Source organism: Pteronotus mesoamericanus, unplaced genomic scaffold (genome assembly GCF_021234165.1).
Source record: "Pteronotus mesoamericanus isolate MK-2021 breed Mesoamerican mustached bat unplaced genomic scaffold, CSHL_Meso_final contig_173, whole genome shotgun sequence".
Taxonomy (NCBI): Eukaryota; Metazoa; Chordata; class Mammalia; order Chiroptera; family Mormoopidae; genus Pteronotus; species Pteronotus mesoamericanus.
Window position 1 is genome coordinate 18,455,684 of NW_026555072.1, and position 26,481 is coordinate 18,482,164.

At 36.7% G+C, this 26,481-nt stretch overlaps 1 protein-coding gene and 1 non-coding gene across 2 annotated transcripts in view; one reads left to right on the top strand and one right to left on the bottom strand.

Moving 5' to 3' along the window:
* The window catches only part of IL1RAPL1 (interleukin 1 receptor accessory protein like 1), a 1,150,627-nt gene that overhangs the window by 85,167 nt on the left and 1,038,979 nt on the right, over positions 1-26,481 (bottom strand). The gene's annotated exons all lie outside the window — the stretch shown is intronic.
* On the top strand, positions 8,851-8,981 carry LOC129065311 (small nucleolar RNA SNORA38). The gene has a single exon (XR_008528574.1). It is a non-coding gene; the product is annotated as a small nucleolar RNA SNORA38 (small nucleolar RNA).

Here is a 26,481-nt window from a genome sequence, read left to right on the forward strand (position 1 = left end):
GGGCTGAACTGGGGTATATGGCATTATCTAGCAAGATGTAGAAGTCACTGTCACTTTGAGGCAAGACAACATTGCTGCCACATGGGTAAATTATATAGTTCTCTAAAATTAAAGCTGGAGCATCACTGTGTACAATGCCTCAGAGGACTTTCTTGTCATTTGGGTGGTTGTGATGTGTATCAAAATGGCTCTTGTTGATACTGGATATGAGACTCACATGTGCATTTACTGGTTCAGAAAATATCTTTGTGGAAAGCAGATAACGGCCCCCAAAAGAGGGTCATATTCTAACTCCCAGAATCTATGAATATGTTACCTAACATGGCAAAAGGGACCTTGCAGATGTGGTGACAGTTATGGACTTTGAGATGGGAAGTTATTCTCGTGGGCCCATTCTAATCACGATTCCTGAAAAGCAAAGAATCTATTGCTGTGGTCAGAGAGAGATACCATGAAAGAAGAGTCAGATAGATGAGTTGGTGCTACCTTTGAAGATGGAGGAAGGGGCTCATGTCAAGGAATGTAGGCAGCCTCCAAAAGCTTGAAAAGGCAAGGAAATGGGGTCTCCTCTAGAGTTTTCAAAAGGAATTCAGCCCTGCTGACACCTTGATTTTGTCCCGGTGAGACCCATGTCCTACTGCTGACCTCTACTGAACTGTATGTAAGATGACAAATTTGTATTGTTTTAATCTGCTAGGTGTGTGGTCATTTGTTACAGCAGCCATAGGAATCTAATACAACCTGCATATAGACAAGTCTTCAACCATGTTTCTGGTATTCTCGTTGTGCCCACTCTTCTCTCACTTTCTTCTTGAGTATAGAATACCAAACTATAGATATCTCTTAGTAACTTTTAAATTAATCAGGGTAATATGCTCATCATGAGTCTAAGATATGTGTTCTAATTGTTCAGCCTGGCAAATAGGACAGGTGGCAAGAAGCAGTAAACTGTCTCCTAAATCTTCTTCCCATCCATATTTTGCCATAGCACACTGGAAAAAGGCAAGCCTCGAATTCAAACACAACTTACTTTAAGTCTTTGTGTGTTACTTATTTCCTGCATTATATGAGTCACATTATTTAATATTTAGGAAACAGTTTTGTCATCTGCAAAAAAAGTAATAATATCTATTTTTAAGGATAGCCATGAAGATTCCATAAGATAATGTATGCAAACTACATAGCAGGGAGTCCTGTACATATCACCTCACACATAGTAGGCTGTAACTATTATGAAACAACAACAGCTCTCTAGGATGAGGCAGAATCTAGGGGAAAATGACCTGCAGAATTATAGACAGACAGCCCAGATTGCAAGACACAGTTTCTAAGAACATTCTTTTTCAAGCCACAATTTGGGTCTGTGCTTGGCATTGATGAATGGGCAGAATCCAAAGTGAGGCAGTGGTTTCTGAATAGGTGAATGAGACAGAGTGCTAGAAAATCTATGCTATGATTCCTGGAGAACCAGCCAAGCAGAGGGTTGTCATCAGAGAGCAATCCCTAAAGTAGCACCACCATCAGAACACAAGGAGAAGAAAGGGCTCTGCATATAGGGAATTGCGATGAATATAAGCCAGCATAACAGGAAAGGAGGTGGGAGAGGTTGCCTATGAAGTAGAACACATGGAGTCCATTTGGAGTCGTGATTTGGGAGACCTTGGGAGGGAGAGTAGATTTATCAGTTCAGCATTTGCATCCCATACCTCATAACTACTGTTAAGTCTTCCACTGAATGGGAGGGGCCATAGCAGCCTAGTAACCCTCAGCCTCAATGAGGATCTTCCAGGTGGGACCATCTCCTGCCCCTGCACCCCCGCCAGAAGTGAGAAGTTGGAAAACTCCAAAGCAGAAGAAATAATGTAGGAACTGAAAGTAATCATTTAAAATCTCTTATTTCCCTTGTTCTCATACATTTTCTCACTGATTTTTCTGTCTGTCACTAGCAATAGTCAGAATCCATGACTTTGAATGATGTTTTATACCATTCTATCTTTTGTTCAGATTATCCAATGTACCACTGAGCCATGTCCATTCACCATGCTGAATATCCTCCGCCAGTCCTTTTCTAGAATCGATCCTGACTGGCCACCTTCTAAGGCAGCTTCTCTGAGTAGCTGTCATCTTGTCACTTGCTCCTTTTTTGATGTCACTAATATTTCATTCCCACATCAGTTTTCTATCACATTTCCATAATGAGGCCAAAGAGGCCACACTAATCAACTTTCTATTGTACTTAGAGAAGCCCACCCTCCATCCTAATTTTTCATTTCTGCTTACGCAGCTTCTTCCAGACTATGCCAAGAAGGGCCTCTTGTTCTAATTTTTTTCTCAAGTTCAACTAACCCAACAATTCTCAAATACTTCATAGTACTTGGCAGATAATGTATAGTGCTCACCCTGGTTATCCACAGAATAGCAGTTGATGTTGTATCTCTCCTTGAAGTAAAACAATAGAGAGGAGACTATACCAAGAAGCTCATGTCACTATCCTAATTCTTGAAACACTCCGATTCTACTTGAGAGTTTTATGTTGAGACTCTTACCTTCTGCTGAAGCCCATGGCTCACAACACTTGGCCCAGTGCTCCTTGTCTCACCCCAGCTATGGAGTTGCATCTGGTGATTTCCATTTAGCTGCTTGTGGATAGCACTAACCATCACTAGAAGCTTAGGGTCAGTGCCTCCCCTTCATGGAGTCTCCCGACAGTAAGATGTGGGAATGTGGGCCCTTTGATGTCCTAACATGTACTACGTATTTGTAATACTAATACGAATAGAACACTAAAATGATAAGGGCATGTTTGATTGTATATTAATATAATAGCTATCAAATAATGGGCACTGATGTATCTTAAGTGCACTTTACAATTTTGAAATTTATGTTATTACTTAACATTGCTTTGTCACACTCTAATTACTACTTTAAGATTCTAAGAGATATAAACTTTTAGGTGTTGGTACACACCGTGAGAAATTATTAAATCAAAAGAAGGTTTTCACTAGCTTCCTTTATCCTGTCCATCTTCTACCTAACCTGATGCTCATTTTATACTTTCCAGGTGAATTGTCTATTTATATAAAGATAAGACTATAAAGAGGGACTAGAGAGAGCTTGGTTTGAGAAATCTGAAATTCCAATAGTATGAGTGGAAATCTAACCTGTATTTCCCACTGTAGGATGCTGGATCTTGTAAAGGATGCAAAAACACATGCAATCACCTCTCCACATTGCCTCTCTCATGATTTTGCCCAATGAGGACCTGAAACTTCCAGTTAAGCATTCCTTTAGTTTGATGTTTACGGAAAGTCCGATTAAGATAAAAATATGTTTCCAGAAAATGTAAATCATGAATCATTTGCTGCTATATCTACATAAAATAGTTTTTCCAATGGGTTCTATTGCTCTGAATTGAACTCAAAATAAATGAAAGTTGAAGGTGACTTTTGTTGTCTATTTTCTGGGTGGCTGATCTAGTCACTGACTCACTGAGTTAGTGGTTTAAGCAACTAATACCATGTAAGTGCCAACTATGTGCCAGGTATTGTGTTAAGCATTAGAACTGGGTGCCCAGTTAAAGAGGATAACGTCTGGGATTTATTATTGCAAGTTTCTCCCACATGCATAGCGTTATCCACTTGGTGTACTGGAGATTAAGAGGTACTGATAAGAACAAAAGAGATGCCTAAAATATCAAGGGGAGTAAAATTTGAGGTGGCAAATTTGATTAATTTATTTTTAAAATTTCACAAGGTCTTTTGAGGAAGCATGCCAGGTGGAGTAGATACAAGATGCTTCAGTTTAGAATTGGAGATCATATTGCCTTTATTATGATCCAGTTTACTCAAGGGCAAATAAAATAAAATGAAAATTAAACTTCCATGTGATGGTATAGTTCAGCTTGGGAGATAGTGATCAGTTCATTCAACTCAAAAGTGAAAGGATTATGCTTTGAGAAACTTCACTAGGAAACAAAACCAGTAGGTCACTAGGGATTTATTTTGCAATAAATTCACTAGTTAACTGTCTGCCTATTCATGGACAGCCACAGGTCACCCTGAATAATAATTCAAAACTAATTTATAGTATTTGTGCCACCAGAGGTCATTCCACTAAATAAAGTTCAAAAATCTAATAAGCTGTCTTAGATGTTTGCTTTCTTAAACAACACCTAAATTATAAAATCTCCATGTCTTAAATAGGACTTAGTGATGATTTAGAATTGTATAAATGGTTTTATTCAGGAGTTTGATCATGACCTACAACACTGTGTAGAGAGATGATGGGTAAATATTGATTTGAAAGGAGGCTACATTATTTTAAAAAGTCAAAGTACGTTGTTTACTCTCTCAGTGCTTAGAATTCAAAACAGGGCTATCTCTAGGAAGTTCCAGGTGCACACATATGTTCTCTACAAGTTTATTTTTAAGTTTGTTATTTGTTATTAAAATACCTTTTTCACTTGAATACAGAAAACATGCAGAAGAATAAGTTCCAAAATCAGGAGCAAAAGTTTTATTCTTTATTCGATAATGTCAACTGAAATATATACAGCTTCAGGAGTGCTATAATTTTCTCTTTTTTTTTCTGATATATTTTACATTGTGAATGTGGTGAATATGGGCATGGACATGGTTTTCACATCGTGCCAGGCACCAATCCCAGGTCTGATAGGAAGCGCCTGGGTGATCCTGGGGAAGTTACTTTACAATATTCTAAATATCTAACTTGAATTGTTGGGCAAATTCAAAGCAATAGTGAATATAGAGCACATGGCACATTTTCTCTATCAATCCTGGGAGCATAAACTAATTGCAATGATCATAATAAAGTTCTCACCTAGAGCAGTGATCCCTCCCAGAAGTCACAGTTCATTTGTGAGGGCCTTTTATTAGTTAAAAATTCTTTTCTCAGGTTTGTCTACTAAACATGGACATGAGTTAAGTGTTTATGAAAATACATCAACATCAGTGATAATGTTGACAACAGTACTCAGAATAGAATAGAATATACCATTTGCTGTGTTTGATTCCTAATATAATAGCATCCTTATAATCTCTCTTGGACTTTTTTTCCATGGTGCTCATCGTCCTCAGATATTACGCTACATATTTGCGGGTGGTCTTTTCTGTCTTCTGTGGCTAGTTGGGGACTCCATGACAGTAGATAATATGCTTGTCATATGTAGATAGTCAATAAATATTTGTTGAGTGAATTAATGAGTCATCCTATATGGTAACATTTTATTAATTACATTTGAGGTTGTATCAAACTGAAACTCAAATAAGTCAAGGTTTTTTCAGGGTGTTCCCTCATTCAACTGAGCTAGTAAGTGATAAAAACCAACGACTAAACATAAATCTAACTCCAAAGCAGAGTGCTTGCCATTAATTCTGGCCTAAAATCGTACTCATTTGAGGTCTACTGTAGATCGTGGCCACTGTGCCATCAAAATGCCAATTTCTAAAAATATATTCTAAGCTCATATAGTGAGTTGAAATTGAAATGACAACAGTGCATCAACAGAAATGATCCCAAAGCAAACACAGACATCTACTTAGCATGTATTTTTTTATGTAACATTATATTGGGGATGAGATTTCTTAATTTTATTCAATAATGTGATTATGTAAATATGAGCATCTTGTTTTCAAAGAAGCAAAATAAGAACAGCTTAAAGAGATATCTTTGAATTTCTCAGTATTGTTGATATGCACTTTTTTTTTTTAGCTAAAACACGCCTGCTCTAGAGCACTTTTTTTTTTCTAGACAGTATACAATTTATACCACCAAGTGAGGCAAATTGACAATATTTCGCAAGTTATTTCCCTAGGAAATTGCAACCAAGAACATAAACAGGAAGTCATTACCTCTTCGCCATGTGTTTGCTTCTATGCTATTCTTCTGCTTCTATTTTGCTCTGCATGGAATTTTCGTGTGGAACACAACAGAGATGCTACAGACCAGTTTAGTAATTCTGTTTGGTTTTCTATGACACAGACCTCCTGTGTTCTAAGAGGTTGAAAATAATCACACAGTATTTCCCTTAATGTTTTTGGAGAGCACTGGTTGTATGAAATGCTTCACAAAGACTCAAGCAAGAGTAGCAGTGGGAAGCAGGGGTAGTGTTGTGATTTGCTGTAAGGCAATCTCGTCTTGCACAACTATTATGTTCTTTTCTTGTAGATATCCATAACTGCCACTGGCTAGAGGTGGACAAAGGCTTGCCTCTTCCTCTAGGAGCTTTGCTCCTAGATTATAATGTTGGTGAATCTCAGAGCAAATTTGTCTTTGGACATTTATTAACAAGCAACCACAGAAACAGCAAGTCAACTCTGTGAAGTCACAAATATCTTTCAAAGTGATACAACATTGTTTTTGCATGAAATTTCACCCAAGGCAAATATGATAATATTAGAGAAAGAATTTGGCTAATTAGATTAGTTGGAGTCAGGCAATCAAGAAGCTTCCAGAATTAGCAATCAAATTTAGAACAACATTTCTCACATTTCTTCATCTTTAAAGGATGAAGTCTTACTAGATTTGTATACCCTGTTCATACAAGGGTAGGAAGTGTCTCTAAAATATTTTAACTCATACACAAATGGGGAAATCACTACACTAATAAAAATCCTAACATTCTGCTGTTAATGCTAATTAACAAACCATTCTAACAACAGTTCGTGAAATAGCGAAACCTGCTGTAGGTCTGAGGAGAGAGCCAAAGTGCATGTACGGATCACCTTTGGAAACTATTACTCTAAGGGCAACTCACCACCTCTACAGTTTAGTGTAAACAAAGTAATACATATGACCTGTCATGTTGTCAAAGCTTAAATATGTTCAATTATAGACATTCTAACAGGTGGAGAGGTCAAATACACTTGAGGAGCAATGCATACTTGCTCCTTCTTCTTGAAGATTCCTAAAGCATAGTAACATATAAAAGGCTCACTCATTAAAGGAACTTGCTTAACTTTGTTCTGCTTTAAGCACTCTCAAAATTATTTGATAATAGAACAATACTTAATGCTTTACACTATTAATATTTTAAGGCAATGGCTCTCAAAGTGTGGTCTCTAGAACAGGAGCAGCAGCATAACCTGGAAACTTGTTAGAAATGTAAATTCTTTAGTCCAACCCAGAGTCACTGAATTAGAAGCTGTATGTGTGAAGCTCAGAAGTCTGTGTTCTAACAAGTCCTTCAGGCGATTTTCATGTATGTATGCTAAAGTATGAGAATAAGCATCCTGAAGAACACAACCGAGGGACCTTATCTATAGGCTTGATCTAGAAGAGTACCTTATTTACCCAGATACAATTTTCTCTAATAGGAGATCCATTCCATAGCCTATGAAGGTCCTATCTGACTGTTAAATCCTAATATTATTCCTTATAATCATATTTATGTTATTTTGGGGAGCTATACATACATAGGTAGTAGGATTTGTAATTTACTTCTGGCCTGCAGTCCAAGACAATAAGATGGGAAAAGAGGTCACAATCTAATTAGCTTTCTAATTAAAGGAACATGGTTGCTTCCTAATTACACTTAGAAAGAATAAAACCTTGCCTGTAATTAGAAAGTTACTCTGCTCTATTTAAAATTTGCATTGTGTCAGCTATTTCATCATCATTATTATTGTTTAACATTTATTCTGAAATGCAGAATCTATTTTCAAAGTGCCTTGGAAAAGGTTTTATTTATTTCTCACATTGAAATTGCAAAATAGGTCAGTATTTCACAGACTGGTACAATGAGTTGCAGAAAGTTTATAGCATTCACACTCTATATCATTAGCAGCATTGGGATTTGAGTTCATGGTCTTTTATGACTAGATTTTTTACCCTTGGTTCAGTGAGTAATGTTTCTTCTCTTACTTTTTTTTTGGCTTTTTTTTTCTTTCTGTGGGGCAGGAGGGAATGCCAAGACTGTTTGCATTGCCCATATGTGGACATGGCAATCCCTGGTCCTACATCTGACCTAAAGAGCACTCAACTATTAGAATCGGTTCTCTGAAAGTCCATCAGAGTACAACAGGTCCGTCACAGCACTATGAGTTTCTCATTTTGATCTCATCCACCATGTACAAACATGCAGCCAACGATAAATGTCTACCAACAGATACTGTTTCTAATATGCTCTATGCTTTCTGCTCAACAAACCATCTGTACTTCCAATAAGATGCAAAGATGCTTTATGAAAAAATAATAAAATGAAAATTAGGCTGCCTTTTTGTTTTACAACAGAAAGTTGAAATTAACTGTGTCATTTTTCACCAAAATATTGTTTCCCATTACTGAAGAGAAGTGATCGGCCTGAGGGGCTCATGCATTACAAATCTCATGTGCTTCAGATAGCTAGTAAATCACTTGCGTTTTGCCTATAGTACTTTCTGCCGAGCTCAGCATTTATTGCTTACAGCCGAATACAGCCACCTAACTCATCCATCAAGTTTTTATAACCAACTGTAGCTTTCTTCGTGTGCAACAAGGAACTGGCACATTTACAGAATGAGAATAAGTGAGAGATGCCTTCACACACCCAAATGTACCATGCAAGCAATAAACAATACATGAATTTTATAAGGGAGGAAAAATAGAATACATTTACTGACATCAAGAGCTAAGAGCTTTTGAAATCATCCACCCACATACTAATCTCAGACCTGAATTTCCACATTACCATCTTCCCAAATGCTTAGATCATTTAACATGTCCTTCAGTGTGTGCATAATTACTGGTGGACCAAGACTAACCATTTTAGGTGCAGGCCACGAGAAGAAATATTATACCAGGAATTGAATATATTTACCTCCTCTCAAATTCTTTGTAAGCTTACTCTCCCTAATTACCCATGTAGGCATGTCTGTGGTTCCCTGTCATTGGACATGCAAGAACTGGAGGCAGAGAAATGTGGACGTGGGGAAGTCTGGGGCCAGCCTGCTCCCTGCAGGCTCAAGATCAACCATTTCACATAGAGAAAAAAAATCCTTTGCAATCTTATTAACCAATGTCACCCCAATAAACTTAATTAAAAAACCCTTTGTTAAAATCTTCCTTCACATCTCCTTTCCAGATCTGTTGGGACAGGGTTCTCATCTGTGACTGTATTTTGGAATTGCCTGAGGAGTTTATTAAAATACAGATGCCTGAGTTTTATCCCAGAGATTTGAATTTAATTTCTCTGGGGTGGAGCTCAAGAATAGGGATTTTTAAAAGCTCCCAAGGGTGATTTGAATATTGAGAATCTCTTCTTAGAATGAAGAAGGAGCAGAGGAAAAGGAAACAGAGTCCATTAATTCTACAATATTTTTTGTCCTTATTTTCTCCTCAGAGCCTCAATATTTGATCATAACATTCCTTTTTATTCACTCAGACAAATGTTTTTTTCCATTGTTAAAGAAAAAAAAAGAATACTTTCTAGAAGTTATTTCCATCCGTTGTCATCTAAAAAGTACAGCATTGGGTCCACATTAACTCCTGAGCTCTTTAGAAGCCTTTGATAAAGTGTTCTTTCAAAAAAGCTTTAATCATTTTTAAAGACTTTATTTTTTAGAGCAGTTTTAGAGTCGTGGCTTAATTAAGAAAGCACAGAGATGTCCCATATACTCCTTACTCCCACACAAAAGCTTTCATTTTTAACAAAGTTTATTACCTTCTCCTCTTTCTATTCCTTTACACTTCTTTCTTCTACAATATTTTTGAACAGAAATTTAGAAAGGGTTTTCAAAAGAGATTTCCAAAGGCAAGTAAAAGAAAGAGACTCGGTAATTTTGTGCAAGTTCTGTCACTTAATGCTCTGTGACTGGTATGTACAACCAAAATCTGCAGTTAGAGTATTACAGTTACTTGTATGTTTTATTCACACTACAAAATTATAAATTCTTTTGGAGTAGGACCAACATGTGCCTTGTGTTACTTTACACATTAATTGTCCCAGTGAGTTCTTAAGTAATACTTATTTAGGGTTGACTTGGCAGGTTGACGTGACATGAAACAACATGCTTCCTAGCTTTTGTGAGGTATCTTTGGTCATAACTGATGAACAGTTCTCAATATATTATAATAATTATACCTTTCATACATTCAAAGGTTTTTCAGTTTTCTTTGTTAAAACTCTAGTTAAAAAAATAGCATCAATATCAAGATTCACATTTATCTTGTACCATTTTTTACTTCTCACTCCTCATACACTGATACTCTCATTTATGTTCATTTGAAGAAAAGATCTTCAACTCCCAAATCCATTAAAAGTGCATCAAACGATAAAAATAATTATACACCATGACCAAGTTGGACTTATACCAGGTATGCAAAGCTGGTTCAGCATTTGAAACTCAGTTAATGTAATCTATCACATCAACAGGCTATAAAAGAAAAATCATGTGGTCATATCAATAGATGCAGAAAAAGCATTTCAAAAATTCAATACCAATTTATGATAAAAGAACTCAGTAAGCTAGAAATTGAGGTGAACTTCCTCAGTTTGATAAAGTACCTTTACAAAAAACTACACCTAACTCATATTTGATGGTGCAAAACTCAAAGATTTCCCAGTAAGATTGGGAAAAGACAAGGCTGTTTCTACTCATGACTGCCTTTGAACATGGTACTGGAAATCCTATTTAATGTGGTAAGTCAATAAAATGAAATAAAATATATACATATTTTGGAGAAAGAAATAAAAACTGTTTGTTCCCAGGTGACATCTGAAAGAATATACCAAAACAAAACAAAACAAAACAAAACATAACAAAAAAAAAAACCAACTACCACCACTGGAACTAATACGTAATTATAGAAAGACTGAAAGATACAAAGCTAATACACAAAAGCCAATTGCTTTCCTATATTCCAGTAATGAACAAGTGAATCTGAAATTAGAAACACAATACCATTTACATCATTACCCTCCAAAATGAAATAGTTAGGTATAAATACAACAAAATATGTATAAGACCCATAGGGGGAATACTACAAAACTCTGATGAAAGAAATTTAAAACCTAAACAAATGGGGAGATAGTCCATGTTCATGAATGGGAAGAGTCAATATTGTCAAGATATCAGTTCTTCACAAATTGATCTGTAGAACTGATACAATTCTAATCAGAATTCCAGCAAGTTATTTTGTAGATATAAACAAAGTAATTCAAACATTTATATATGTTTCGACAAAAGACCCAGATTAGACAATTCAATATTGTAGGAGAACAAAGTTGGAGAACTGACACTACCTGACATTAAGAATTACTATAAAGTTACAGTAATTAAGGCATTGTGCTATTGGGGAATGAATAGATAAATTGATCAACGGAGCATAATAGAGCCTGGAAACAGACCCATGTAAGAATAGTCAACTGATCTTACACAAAAGAGCAAAGGTAATGCAATGGAGCTAATAGTCTTTTCCAAAAAAAAATGGTGCTATAACAACTAGGCATTCCATATAAAAAAATGAATCTAGACACAGCCCTTACACCCTTCACAAAATTACCTCAAAATAGATCATAGACCTAAATGCAAACACAAAATTAGAAAACTTCTAGAAGATAACATAAAAAAAATTATTTGAATTTGACAATAACATTTTAGATACAACATCAAAGGCTCAGTCCATGAAAGAATTAATTGATGAGCTGGACTCCATTAAAATGAAAAAATTCTGTTCTGTGAAAGACACTGTCAAGATAATGAAAAGACAAGCCACAGCCTGGGAGAAAATACTTGCAGAAAATATGTCTGAAAAAAGACTGTTTCCCAAAATATACAAAGAACTCTTCAAACTCAACTATATAAAACAAACAATTCAATCAAAAAATGGGCCAAAGACTTTAACAAATACTTCACCAATGAAGCTATACGGATGACAAATAAATATATGAAAAGATGCTCTAAATCATGTCATCTGGGAAATGTACATTAAACAACTGGATACCACTACAAATCTAATAGAATATGGAGCAACAGGAACTCTCTTACACAGCTGGTTTGCTGGTGGAAATGCAAAATACTACAACCACTTTGGAAGACAGTTTGGAAATTTCTTACAAAACTAAACATACTCTTACCATACAATCCAGCAGTCACACTCTTTGGTATTTACCTAAGTGAGCTGTAAACTTATGCCCACACAAAAACTTGCACATGAATATATATATAGCATCTTTACTCAAAAATTGCCAAAACTTGGAGGCAACCAAGCTATTCTTCAGCAGGTTAATAGATAAATAAATGGTTGTGCAGCTAGATAATGTAATATAATTCCACATTAAAAAGAAATGGGCTATCAAGCTATGAAAAGACTTGGAGGGAGCTTAAATGCCTATTACCAAGTGGAAGAAGCTGTCTGAAAAGGCTACATTCTATGACATTCTGCAAAAGGAAGAACTATGGAGACAGTAAAAAGATCAGTGGCTGCCAAGGTTTAGATGGAAGGATGGATGAACTGTTGGAGCACAGAGTATTTTTAGGGACATAGAACTATACTGTATGATAGTATAATGGTGATACAGGTCATTTGTCCAAATCCAAATACTGTATAGCACCAGGAGTGAAACTAATGTAAACTGTGGACCTTGGGTGATTATGATGTGTTAATATAGATTCATCAGTTGTAACAAAGATGTGATAGCTTATGAAAGGAAAGAGCTTTGGGAAGAACAGACTGACTCATAGCACAAATAGAGCAGAGGAGGTAATACGATTAAGGTAAAAAATACCTACTTAAGAGAGAGAAGGTTAAGGAATTAAGCCAAAAAAAAAAATCTCCCAAACTCATAGAGACATACGAGAGCATATTTTTTACCAAGGGGAAATGGGGTAGGGGAGAAGGTAGAAGAAGGTAAAGGGGGGATAAATGGTGATGGAGGGAGACATGACTTTGGGTGGTGAACACATGATACAATCTACAGAAGATGTATTATACAATTGTACACCTGAAACTTATATAATTTTATTAACCAAAATAACCTCAATACATTCCATTAAAAAAGGGGAGAACTTTTCCATTTAATTTTCATGGTTGATTGAGACAGCTCTGGGTTGATGATCAAGTTTGATGTCATTCAGGGCTGGGACTAGGATGAGGCAAACAGGTGTCCAGGGAGCAATATTTAAGAAAGCACTCATTCTAAGGGGTGTGCAAGTCTGGAGAGAAGAGTGGGTAGATAAAAAATGCCGAGGTAGCGTCCAAGCTCTTGGTGAGACTGCTGGCATTGTGGAGGTCTGGAGGCACCTAGACTTTAGGAGCTGTTGCTCCAGGACAAAATGTCCAAGATCAAATCTGGAAGAGGGACAAAAGAGTAACAGACTTGGGGCAATAGATCCTAGATCAAGTTGTCTGATGTTACAATGAGCCATGTGAAATTGCTGGTATTTGACCGTTTCAGACCTACGGAGTGGCAATTTCATATGTTTGAAGGTAATAGTTATTTTGTGTGTCTTTTTCCTTCTTTTTTTTTCGCCAAGGCACATGTGGTCCCCGGATCTGGATGGAGTCCAAATTAAGAAATAGGGGTTCAGAGGTACTAGCTGTGAATGTGAATGTGTGATAATCAAGCAGCTCTTGTCACATACAGAACACTTTATGGCACATTGTGTGCTCTTTTTATCTATATAATCCTAGTGGCATCTCTTCTAACTAGACTGTCAATTCTTCTAGCAGCAGGGTATTTCTGATATCCTCTTAGATTCAAAGCTTTACATTTGGAGCACCAGTGGGTATACAATCAATTCTTGATAGATGGAAGATGAAGAAAGCCTAAAAAGGTGTTCTCAATACCTAAGAATTAGGTATTCCTTAAAAGACAGAAATAGTCTTTGCAACTTTACATTGATAATAATTTATTTTATCAATGGCTTGACTACAATATGATAGGTAGCTAATGAATAAATAGGTAGATGAATAAATATAAATGAGGATATGGAAATATGACTTACATTATTATTATGATGATGATGATGCATTTCCTCTTGTGTTTTCAATAGGTTTTAAAGCTTTGAGGAAGTTTTACCTTTGTGCCATTTGAAATTTGAATGGTACTTTAAATTTAGACATTTTATTAAAACTCACTGCTTTCCTTATCAGTGAAGTCATGTTACACAATTTTCGGGCAAAATTATTTCAGGTGAAGCTGAGACGGGCTCCTGATTCAAGTACTCAATTCATTTTCTCTTTGAATAAAAATATCTCATTGCAGAAGTATGTTTCTAATTTCTAGCAGTGGTTTTCAAGTCTTTTTTTTTTAAAAAAAATGATCTATATATTCATATTGGGCCAAACAAGCAATTTCTATTAGTTCAAGTGGAGCTACTGGGATGCATTGCTAAATGCTACTAAAAGAATCATATAGAATAATAAATACAATATATGTATTTATATGCAAATTTTATGTGATTATATTTGTGATTATGTCATTTGCAAATTATTCTTCTTGATAAATTACAGGAGATATAGGACTATTTTTAATAGCAATTTACAATCCTTTATGAGCAGTGGAGAAATACAGAGAAATGTGAGCCTTAATATTGGTTCCTTGGATACCTGAATTCAGTTACAGAGCCATAATTCCTTACTTTTATTTTAGAATTCATAAAATCTCTGAAAACTGAAAGTTGTCTTTTTTAAAATGTAAGTCATTTGGTGGCAAAACTTTTCTTGAAACTGTTGTATGGCTATTTACAGTCTTTATTTATCACACTTAGTATGAATGTTCCTATGTTTTTGCTGCAGAAATATTACTCTGATTATCAGGTGCTGCCTCTGAACTCTCTTGGGATTGTATAATACATGATACATAATAATAGATACACCATATCATCTTACCACATTACAGATAATTTTGAATTCCAAACCCCTTCGTTCCCCCAGCCCTGCAAGAGGGTCTGTGGATTTCACATTGCCTCTTTCCCTCTGTGAAGTACTCTCAGGGTATCTGAAGTGACCAGAGCATCAGAGACGCCAGGCTGTGCCTGAAAACCCAAGAGAAAGGATTCACAGGAGTAGCTTGGAGTGTGTTGACTAGTGTGTTCTAAAATCAAATCTAGGGCACTTGAATACACACACACACACACACACACACACACTGGGCGAGGCAAAAATAGGTTTAGAGTTGTGAATACGAGAAACATAGAGTTAATTATTGTATTATAATTCTATATCCATATGTAATTATATAGATATAGATATATAGATATCTATTTTTTAGGAAAGAGTAGTTCCTGAACCAGTGCCAGTTTTTAACCAGGTGTCCTGAGACTCTCAATTCATGAAATAGGTAAGCCTCTTAAAATATGTATGGAAATTGGGCATGTTAGACCGATGTAGGTATATGCAGTTTTCTTTAAGAGGGGATCCATAGCTTTCATGAAACTCCCAAGGGCTCTGTGACCCAGAAAAGACTGAAAACTGCCTCGTAGAGGTAACGGCAGTAAGAAAATCACACGGATGCTGGAAAACTGAGAGAGCCGGGTATAGTCTAAGATAATTAAATTACAATAGCTACCACTTTCTGAGCAATTATGTGGGGCAGATTATAAAGTACTTAATGTGCTTTCATCTTCCAATTCACAAGGAGGCATAGGTGAATAATATGGTGGTTGTAGGGATAAACCTGCTCACATTTGGGTATTCAAATGTGTGTTGAAAACACCAAAAATCTGAACTAAGGAGTTGTTGCTTTAAGATCTCAGTTCTCACTCTACCTCCACCCATCCCATGCAGCTACAGTATTAGTTACCCTGTGGGAAGGGGGTTTTAAAAACTTCTATCTTAAGACTTCACATTCTCTCTATCTGACATACATAACCAATTCACATTAGAAGTTGGTGAGTTGGCTTGTAGACCCAGAATCTTTACATGGAGTCTTGAGACAATATAGATACCCTAAATATATTTAAAATAACTATCAGATTCCTACTAAGTGCAATCTGTATAAAAACAGAGTATATTTAAAGACATCAAAATGAATCAACCAATCCTTCTCCCAGTCTGTGTGTTTATGAACATACATGTAGGTTCTGTACTTGTGTGTGTGCAGATATACAAATACTATCCGTGCTTCTGTGGGTGAATTCCCTTAGATGTTCACCATTTTTCTCATTAAAAAAAATAATGGGTGATGAATTTCCTCTTACAGAGATAAATGGGCCAGATAGAAATCCCTTGTACCAATACTGTCTTCATGATTCAGTGGTTTGGCTACCAGTCCCCCAAGTCCTCTCTCTTTCTTCACTGGGCAGGGTGAAGTATATACTTACATTGCATTTCAGTAATAGCCATGGGTTTCCTATGGTGTACAAAGAATTTTTAAAAAGGGATGTACAAACAGAATAAATAGGTGCTATAAAGAAACAATACTTCTCATTTTTAATAATAGATATAATTTATTGTTTGATTATTCTGTCCAGGCACTGTGCTAATGTTTTACATATACCATTAACTTAATCATTACTATAATACCAGGAAACCATTAATATTCTTATTGGATAGGTGTGAAAATTAATCTAATGGTAAAGAAGTAAGTCACTTGCCCAAAGTAACAGTTATAATTGAAGCTGGGATTCAAACAAGGCATCTGAACTCAGAACCAGTCTTGCCTTGCGTTTGGGTGGCTTGCCAATTCTAATGACTAGGTGGAATAATATTCTCTAATATTTTGGTCCTTTGAGCTGAACTAAGAAAGAATTAAAATAAATATATATGTATCATATGAAACATTTATCCCTAAAGTGGCTCTTATCTTATTCCTACTTCATCTTAGAAAGCTCCTCTCTCCACAGGTTAAATTCACTCTGTTCATTTCATCTCCATGTCCCTCAGCATTTAGGTACCAGTTATTCGAAGACAACATACAGTAAAAGACACAGAAAGTCTATAGTAGTGTCACATTCTGCTCCCTGTTGCAAGCTGCTCTCGCCAGTGAAAGAGGCTGAACAGTGTGTGAAGAGTCTTTCTCCTGGAAGTAGGTGGAAAACAGCTCTCACTAACTATAGGAACGTTTCAGCAGCAATTTATGTGAATCCAGAAAGACATTTTTTATACCTCACAAATTTTGAAAGAGGATGAGAGAAGACTCAGGAAAAGAAGTCATAAGGTAGATACAGTGAGGTTCCTTTCCATCGTTAAATGACAGATGAAAACGAAAGCTTACTCATTTTTAATTAGTTAAAAATAATGAGTTAAAAACCTTATCATTTTAGTTCAAACTATCTTCTTATTAACTATTGATTTCTCAGCAGTTACAGTGCCACACAAGATAGTATCTCTGAGCAAAATCATATAATAGAAAATGACATATAATCAGGCACTCCAGAGCTGAACCGGACTGCCAAAAGTTCAGAAACGATAGACTTTATGTTAATTTTGCATGTTTCCATTTACTAAAAACACACTCTCAGGGAAAAATAAGAAGGTTAAATATGGAACAGCAATTGATGACCTGTTATAATTAGGCTGCTCTTAACATTATTTAATCGTTACATGTCATGCTTATTATGTAAATAATTGCTTTTTAACTGTCTTGGCTTTTCAAATTCAAGTGTTATCCAGGAAAGAATACAACAGCTAACTCATCCAGTTGTGGTTACAATTAGGGACAGGGATTTCATGGGTGTTTTTTGTATGTTTGTTCGTTTGTTACATTTTTAAAAGCCACAATAATAGACTTGTCAGATCCGGTCTTTTACATGGACTCCTTACAATAGTCCACTAGGGTTCACTCATCATTTTTCTGTGAACATGCCTGGGGCTTTTCTCACTCTAGGCTGTGGTTTTTACCAAGACCTCTTCAGCCCCTCAGAGCAGCCTCTTTGCCATCCCTCTTGGCAAACCCTCAGTGCCCTAGGAAGTCCAGCTCAAAAGCCACTGATTCTCACACTGAGACATGTGATCGTCTCATTTGCTGGAAGAGATTCTCTTACATGATTCCTTAATTCTGTACCATAATGTTTGCATCTTTTGTTGCTCTTGTGCTTCAGCCTTTCTGTAAGCTTCTACAGAAGGCTGTCTCACTCATTTCTGTTTCCTCTGGATAGTTTTCTTGCTCTTGAGGGGCTCAGTAAGTAGTTGGCAAACTGAATGGGAGAAAACATCACCTCTTGAAAATTAAAGCTAATAAGCATTAAGCTGAAACAGACATGGTTTTTCATCTGCTGAAATAACTCACTGCAGAAGTGGTTCACATAAAAGGTGGCTGGTTATTTTAAGGTGCTTCCCAAAGATTCTTACTGGATCCTTTAGTTTACCTCCTAGAACTACAGGAGACTAAATGTCATGAGTACAAAATAAACTCTGACCTAAACCTTTCTATTTAGTGGGGCTTTGTTGTCCCCAGACAAAGGTGGCGGTGTGAAGGGAGAAGAGATAAAAGTCACCTGCGGGCTCAGACTGTCGATGTCAGCTCCCAGACTCTCAGACGGCAAGAGCCCCAGAGTGGGGAGAAAGAAACCAGCTGAGCAAACTGAGTTTGAAGGAATGCCCCTTAACATTCGTTTCTCTTCTAATTCCCTGTACCAAGAATTCTTCTAAACTGCAAACTAGTCTCTTCAATGGACTTATTCATTAAGAGGGTGTGCCCTGTTGAAATGATTGATGCCACTTATCTTACTAGATTCATCTTCCATTTCATTTAATGAATCAGCATTCTGGTTTATAAATTAGCTTCTGGCAAGTTGGCTTGGTATTCATCACTTCTTCACAGCTTGGTCGCCCCTAAGTGAGAAGATTCATTTACGTTTTCATTGCTGTAAATCTCATTTGTGGCTGCTGGACCTGTGGACATATTTTCAAGAGCAACCTCTGTGTGAGTTGGAATGGAAACGGACAGCTCATGCTAAAATATTTTAAGAGCATAACTGTGTTTTTAGAATAATTTATAATTCTAATTATTGGAGTCTTTAATATCCAGTAAATTGTCTAAGTCATGAACAAAATGGCTTCTTTCTCTTAATCTTATTTTGCTTTACCAGAATTGTGGGTGTAGGGTGGGGGAAGGGCAAAAGAGACAGCTTACAGGAAGATCAATAAGAACAGAAAAGGACCCACAGCTCTCATGGGTAGATGCATGTCAGAGAATAACCTATGTGCAGATCAAGGCATGACTGAGCGTAACTGTGAGGAAACAAAGAAGGTGAACTTGGAGGGGTACGGATGACAGAGAGGCAAGAAATTGTGGTGACTGACTTGAACGACAAACCTTGGTGGTGGGTGTCCTAGAACTAATGGACTGAATTTTGAAATCTCTGGCCATGTCTAACCTGGAAACATCTCCAGAAGCTCTGGAAAAAAATCCCTTGAGGAGGAAGGCCATGAGGCTATGAATAGAAAGTAGTCTTGCATGTACAAACAAATATTGTGCCCCATTGGCAGATGACTGCAAAATTTACATAAGTAGACAGTATACAGAACGGCATTTCACTCACAAGATTTTTCCTTTTTTTGAAGAGTGTGAGGATTCTCATTGGAAGAGGAGGAGTAGAGAGGAGAAACTAACTATATTCTTAAGGGACTATACTCAGCAAGAAGGGTTGAGTGTAGCTACCCTGAATGCCAAAGAGGAAGGTATTAAAGGAGAAGGCAACATACAGTTTCACTCTTGTTGGGAGAAAGACAGAGAGACCTAACGATTTTAGCCACTGGAGAACTTTGAGGCAAGAATGAGAAATCTGTGGTGAAATTGGGGCGAAGTTTTCTGGGTAATATGCTGAGTAAACACTCCCCGCCCCAATTCTGTCATGTTGAGGAACTTTGTTCTAACAATCTGCTTATTTTCCCAATTGCTGCCCTTTGTACTGAGAATGAAATGCAAACTACTTGTCAAGGCTTGCAAGGCCTGTCTAATCTGGCGCCTAGCTGCCTCTTCAACCCGATCTGATGCTCTCTCCCGCCTTCAATTCTGTCCAGCCCAGTAATCCTCAAGTTCCTCCATCTTGGCAAGCTCTTTCAGTCCCCAGGAGCCCTATACTAATATTGTGTTCCCGCTGCCCAGAATGTCTGTCTCTAAGACGTTTGGATGGCTCAGTTGTCCTCAACTTTCATATCTCAACTCATATGACACCACCTCAGAAAGGTCTTCTCTTACCACTCACTAGGAGAGTATCCCTTTTCCCTGACACTTTCTATTAAATATCCAACTTTCTTTTCTTCATAGCACTTATCAACACCTGTGAAAATATTTGTTTAATTTTAATAGTCTGTCTACTGCATGGAACACAAACTTCCAGGGGGACTGGTTTGTCTTGATCAACAGGTGTCCTGGCACCTAGGATTTCCTGACTCATACTCAATCTCAGAAAATAAAGGATTATATCATTGGAATGATCCTTCAAGTTTCTGGTATTGAGAGAAGCCTCAAGAGAAACTGGCAATATTAACTTATATATTTTTTAAAATTTTATTTATTTTTAAAGAGAAAGGGGAAAGAGGGAGAAATATCAATGTGTGGTTGCCCTCTCAAGTGCTCCCTACTGGGGACCTGGCCCGCAACCCAGGCATGTGCCCTGCACTGGAATTGAACCAGGGACCTTCTGGTTCTCAGGCCAGCACTCAGTCCACTGAGCCACACCAGCCAGGGTCATTTATATTTTTAAAAATGTAATACAAATCAAAACATGAGGGAGAATTTTATAATACAGCAACAAAAAAAAAAGAACAAATTGCATTTCTTCTTAAAAGTAAAAGATTTTTCCAGCAGCTTACCTCATTTTTTCTTATAGTTATTCCCATGAGTTTGATAAAAGCAAGTTTTGCTTTTTATTAAAAATCAATTAAAATTTATTTTTGAAGGAGATGTGAACAGGGAAGTAAACGGAAAGAAACTAAATGGTTGCAAAAGTAAATAAAATGACCTGGGATTAACCCAGGCAAGTGAAGAGTGAAAAGGAAAGCAGCTGATTCCCACTTTATTATATAGCGGGAGTGCCTTGTCATAAGAGCTCACTTGGGACAGGAAGAAGTCATTCCTCTCTTGCCTCTAAGTGGCAAGCAGGGCCCTGTGTTCTTCATTTACAACTTCTTGGAAATTTATTACAATAGGTCTGATGCTCTGATAGACAATGAGGTTCTTATTTTATTTTTTCCCTGTTAAGGCTTTTATTACTTTATTTTTAAATACACATTTCTTTTTATTGAGTTTATTGGGGGTGAAATTGGTTTGCAAAACCATGCAGGTTTCAAGTGTACAGTTCCACAAAACATCACCTGCACACTGCATCGTGCACCCATCTGCCCTAGCAGTCTCTTTCCGTCCCCGTGCCCGCACTTTGTCCACCTCTGCCTACCCCCACCAGCCTCTCCCTCTGGCCGTCACCACACTGTTCATTAGCAATGAACATGCATATCTGTTCATTGGCTAATTCCTTCACCTCCTTTCCTCCAGCTCCCCCAAAAGCTCTCCCCTCTGGCAGCTGTCAGTCTGTTCCACGTATGCATGCACCGTTTCTATTTTGTTCGTCAGTTTATTTTGTTCTTTAGATTCCACACATAAATGAAACCATATGGTAATTGTCTTTCTATAACTGAGTTATTTCACTTGGCATAATAATCTCCAGGTAAAGAAATGGAAACTAGAGATACATGGTAAGTCAGTGGTATAGTCCAGACCAGAGCACAGCTCTTCTGACATTGGTCCAGTCTACACTCCATCCAAACTTTTATCCAACTTTATTGTTTCCTTTTGAAAAAAAATACAGCTAAAGCATAAAAAATATTAAATACAAACAAAAATATAACAACCTAGTTGCTTCGGCCTTGTATGTAAAAAGAATGTATGATCTACATCTTATGTGTCACTATTTAAAACCCCTGACATGAGCAGGCCTGCACTTATCTCAAAAGGGCTATTCTTTTTGGAATAAAATAATAAAATACATTCTTGCTCTATTTTGGAAAAGAAAAGAAGAGCTTGAACTCATATCTGTGGTGACTTTCGATTTTTTTATTTCCACATAGCACAATAGCAAGCTTTAGCCAGAGAAGATTAGGAAGAGAATCAGTAGTATATAATAGTTCTAATGAAAATTCATGATAGGAAATAATTAAAGTGGAGATCACCAAAAGGGAGAAAAGATAGTCTATACAGATCTTCTAAATTAGTAGGCTGAGTCAACAGTTTTCATTTATGCGTGTCATAGTAGGTGTTCGTTCTCCTGCAACCCACTTCATGTAGATGTGAATTCGCCTACAAACTACCTTGTATAGGTGTATGTTCTTCTGTGAGAGTCGTAGTTGCTGTTAACTGTCATCATCGGAAATTTAGTCACTTTTTAAGTTTTATATTTTTTCAATGAAATGGATTTCTGATCATCCATGAAGCATTGAAATCTTGCGATGGAGAATTGTGTCTACTGCGCAAGAACATGCATCTGCTTTATCTCATTATATCAGGTTATTTTTAATAAAATATGTAGTATTTCAAAGGGAGCAAATTAATATATTTGCAGAATAAAACTTCAAAATATACAAATGAGGCAGTAATTTTTCTAAAAAATTTATTTGTATACTAAACCGTTACCAAAGTGAAAAAGTATGGGGGAGGTAAATCTAAAGATGTCTTTACATCATAAAGGTTATTTCTGTGCATAGGATAAAAATATTAGCTATGGTGAACCAAAGATAAAGCAGATTGAGATATAAAATTACCATTGGAAAGACAGATTTCTATTTTCTTCAAAGTATTTAACTTTCTTCAGTGACAAAATTTACAACTACGGTTAATCCTTTCAAGATAAAGAGCATAAGTACTATATGTAGTCTATATATGCCAACTATATAAATAAGTTGTACTTAGATTACTTCTAGGTATCTAGATATATAGTTTTGATAACATTGGTGATATTTTAAAATGAAATATTTTCCACCTTTTATGCAGCCTAAAACGATGATGCATTTTTTTTCTTTTTTTCATACTGCTCAGTTTATAAGGATCCAGAATTACAGTGAGGTTAAGTGACCTGGTGACCTGTGTGAGGTGAGTCATGTCACTAATAATAAAGGTAGAAGTAGAACTGTGTCATTCTTTATCACTGTACCACCTCTCTGAGAATAATTTAGAGGGCTGTGGAAAGATTCCTTCTGCATTCAAATAGCCCTTATTAAAGCAATATTTTCTGTAAGCATGTTTCAAACTTGTTGATTCCAAGGGACTTTCCTCTGCTCATGTTCCTATTACTAGATTATGCTTGTCTATTGACTTGAAGTATTACCAAGATTTCTACATTGGAATCAAATGAACTTAGCGAGCATTCCCTTGAAAGGGGTGTGAAATGTTGTATTTTAAGTAACAGATAAGATTCCAAAATCAAGATTCTGTTCACATTTGATATTAATTTCCTATAAATGAAATTATCTTTTGTCATTTAGAACACTTTAATTTGCATGTGGGATGAAAAACAAAATGAAGGAGCTATCAAAAATGAGCAGGGATAGAATCATGCATCTTTTGCTATTTTTGCTGCCCAAAAGACTGTAAGCTACGATTCTGTGTGTGTGTGTGCGCGCACGTGTGTGTGTACACACAAAGTATATATGCACATGTATGGATTATGGTTAATTTTACTTTGATTGATGGATATCCCATGTAAAATATTTAAATTGTCCATAATATAAGGAGGGACAAATGTTAAGCTTTATTTTAAGCTTTATTTACAATAACCAAGATCTGGAAACAGCCCAAGTGTCCATCAGTAGATAAGTGGATAAAAAAGCCATAGTACACTTACACAATGGAATACTATTTGGTTGTTAAAAAAGAAGGAAATCTAACCTTTTGTGACAGCATGGATGGACCTGGAGAGTATTATGCTAAGTGAAATAAGCCACTCAGGGAAAGGCTAATACTATAATATTTCACTTATATGTGAAATCTATTGAACAAAATAAACTGAAGAACAAAATAGAAACTGAGGCATGAATACATGGAACAGACTGACAGCGGTCAGAGGGAAAGTGGGTTAGGGGGTTGTAGGAAAGAAGATGAAGGGATTAAGCTAAAATCATGTATATGTATATATATGTGTGTATGTGTTTAATTGTGACTATATATATATAGTCATATATATATAGTGTTATATATATATATATATATATATATACATATGACACGCAGACACAGACAACAGTGTAGTGATAGCCTGAGGGGAAGAGGGGGTAGGTGGATGTAGGCAAAGGGGCCATAAATGGGGAAAATGGGGATGGAAAGAGACTTTGCTTTGGGGGATGGGGACATAGTGCAATGTGCAGACGATGTTTCGTTCAGTTGTACACTTGAAACCTGCATGGTTTTGTGAACCAATGTCACCCCAATGCATTCAATAAAAAAGAAATAAAGCATCTCCTGATAAACGTGCATTGATTATTTTTCTATGCATTACTAATTTACTTGACATGATCTTACCAATTACATAGTTTCAAAACCATTAAAATCTATTTCCTTTTCTAAGATTTGATCTTTATGTCTTAACATAGAGACATCTTCCTAGAAGTATAACTTCCTGCCCCATTACCATTTTCTTGTTTCTAGAACAGTTACAGCAACCATTACCACATATGTTGCAAGTTTTAATAAGCCACTCATTATTTTTGAGTTTATTTCTTTTGTCACCTCTCAATACCGTTTTATGGCTTTCTAGAGTCAGCGTTAGCAAGGAGCAGTAGGGGAAGTGAAACTTAAATTCATTTGTTTGACTTCTACTTCACAACTCTGGTGAGCAAGAAGAGCTTTTAGATTTTGTGCTGCATTCTCATTCGGCAATCTATGGCCTCCATTCTCACTGATGGGCGGGGTTATCTTGTGTTGGTACCACAGTATATCAGTGAAACTACTAATATACAGAACACTGTTGCTCATGGAACTGAATACAACAGATTTTATATACAGACACAAAAGGAAATAAGTGTTGTGTCGTAGGAATGGGGGGACCACTATGTCTTCTTTGTTCATGCCAAGGCCAATGTTGCTTAGAGATTTGATAGTTAAGTTACTGGAATATGCTAGAGCCTACAAGAATGCCACCTTCGTGTTTTGTAACTATAGTGAGTTATACTATGATTACTTCCTTCTGGCAGTTCAACACTGTCATATACAAGAAAAAAGATAAACCTACTTAACGTGGAATTCTGTATTTTATTAGGTCACAATTAAACTAACATATAGACAGAATAAAACCCAAAATCCTTACTATGGCTCACTCAGAAGGTACTCTGTACCAGCTCTGGTCCATATGATCATACTGAAATAATCTTCAAACACTCTTCCCCCTGGCTTTCTGGGTTCCAGTCACACTGTCCCCTCATTGTTATTTAGATATCATAAAGTGTCTCCCACTTACTGTGCATTATGCCTATCTTGCTTTTCCTTCAAGGGGGAAGAGTGTTTTTCCTTCAAATATCTGCATGGCTTGTGTTCTCATTTCAATCAGGCTCAAACTTGGCCCATATTAGTGTTCTAAGGCATCTGTAACAAATCATCACAAACTGAGTGGCTCAAAACAAGATAAGTGTATTTTCTCACAGTTCTGAAGGCCAGGAGTCCAGAATCAAGGTGTCAGCAGAGTTGGTTTCTTCTGGAGGCTCAGAGGAAGAATCCCTTCCATGTTTTTCTCCTAGCTTCCGGTAGTTGCTGGTAACCCTTGGTGTGCTTCAGCTTACAGATGCATTGCCTAATCTCTGCTTCCTTGTTCACATGACCACCTTCTCTGTGTCTTCTTCTGCTCAGTCTCTTATAAAGAAACTCATCATTGGATTTAGAGCCCACCCTAAATCCAGGATGATCTAATCTCAGGGTCCTTAAACTAATTACACCTGCAAAGATGCTATTTCCATGTAAGTTCACATTTATAGGTACCAGGAGTTAAGACTAAGGCATATCTTTGGGGGCTACTATTCAACCCATTATGTTGCATCTTCAAAGAGGCCATTACTGGCTACACTCAGTGATAAAATAGTACTACTCATAGTACACATACTGTCACACTCTCCCATGTAACTCTGAATTCCTTTCCTTTATAGCAACAAATACTCAGAACACAAAATATTCATTTATTTTTCTCCCCTTGTAGAATTTAAACTCCACAAAGCAAAGACTTTGGTTAACTGATGTTCCTCAGCATCTAGAACATTATGGGGGATATAGTAGGTGTTCAATAAATATTTACTGAATGCACAAAATTTGGCTGAGTATTCATATTGAATAATTTATAGTATTTATGATTATGCAAAACAAAACATGGGGGTTTTTTGTAGACAGAATAATGCCCCCTCAAAGATATCTACATTATAATCACCAGAATCTGTTACTATGTTACATGTTACATGGCCAAAGGGATTGTGCAGATGTAATTAAGTTAGAGATCTTGAGATGGAGAGAGAATCCTGAACTATGTGGCTGGTACCAATGTGATCACAATGTGATCGTTATTAGTGGGAGGCAGGAGAGTCAGGGTACGAGAAGGAGATGTGATGATGGCAGCAGACAGGGGAGAG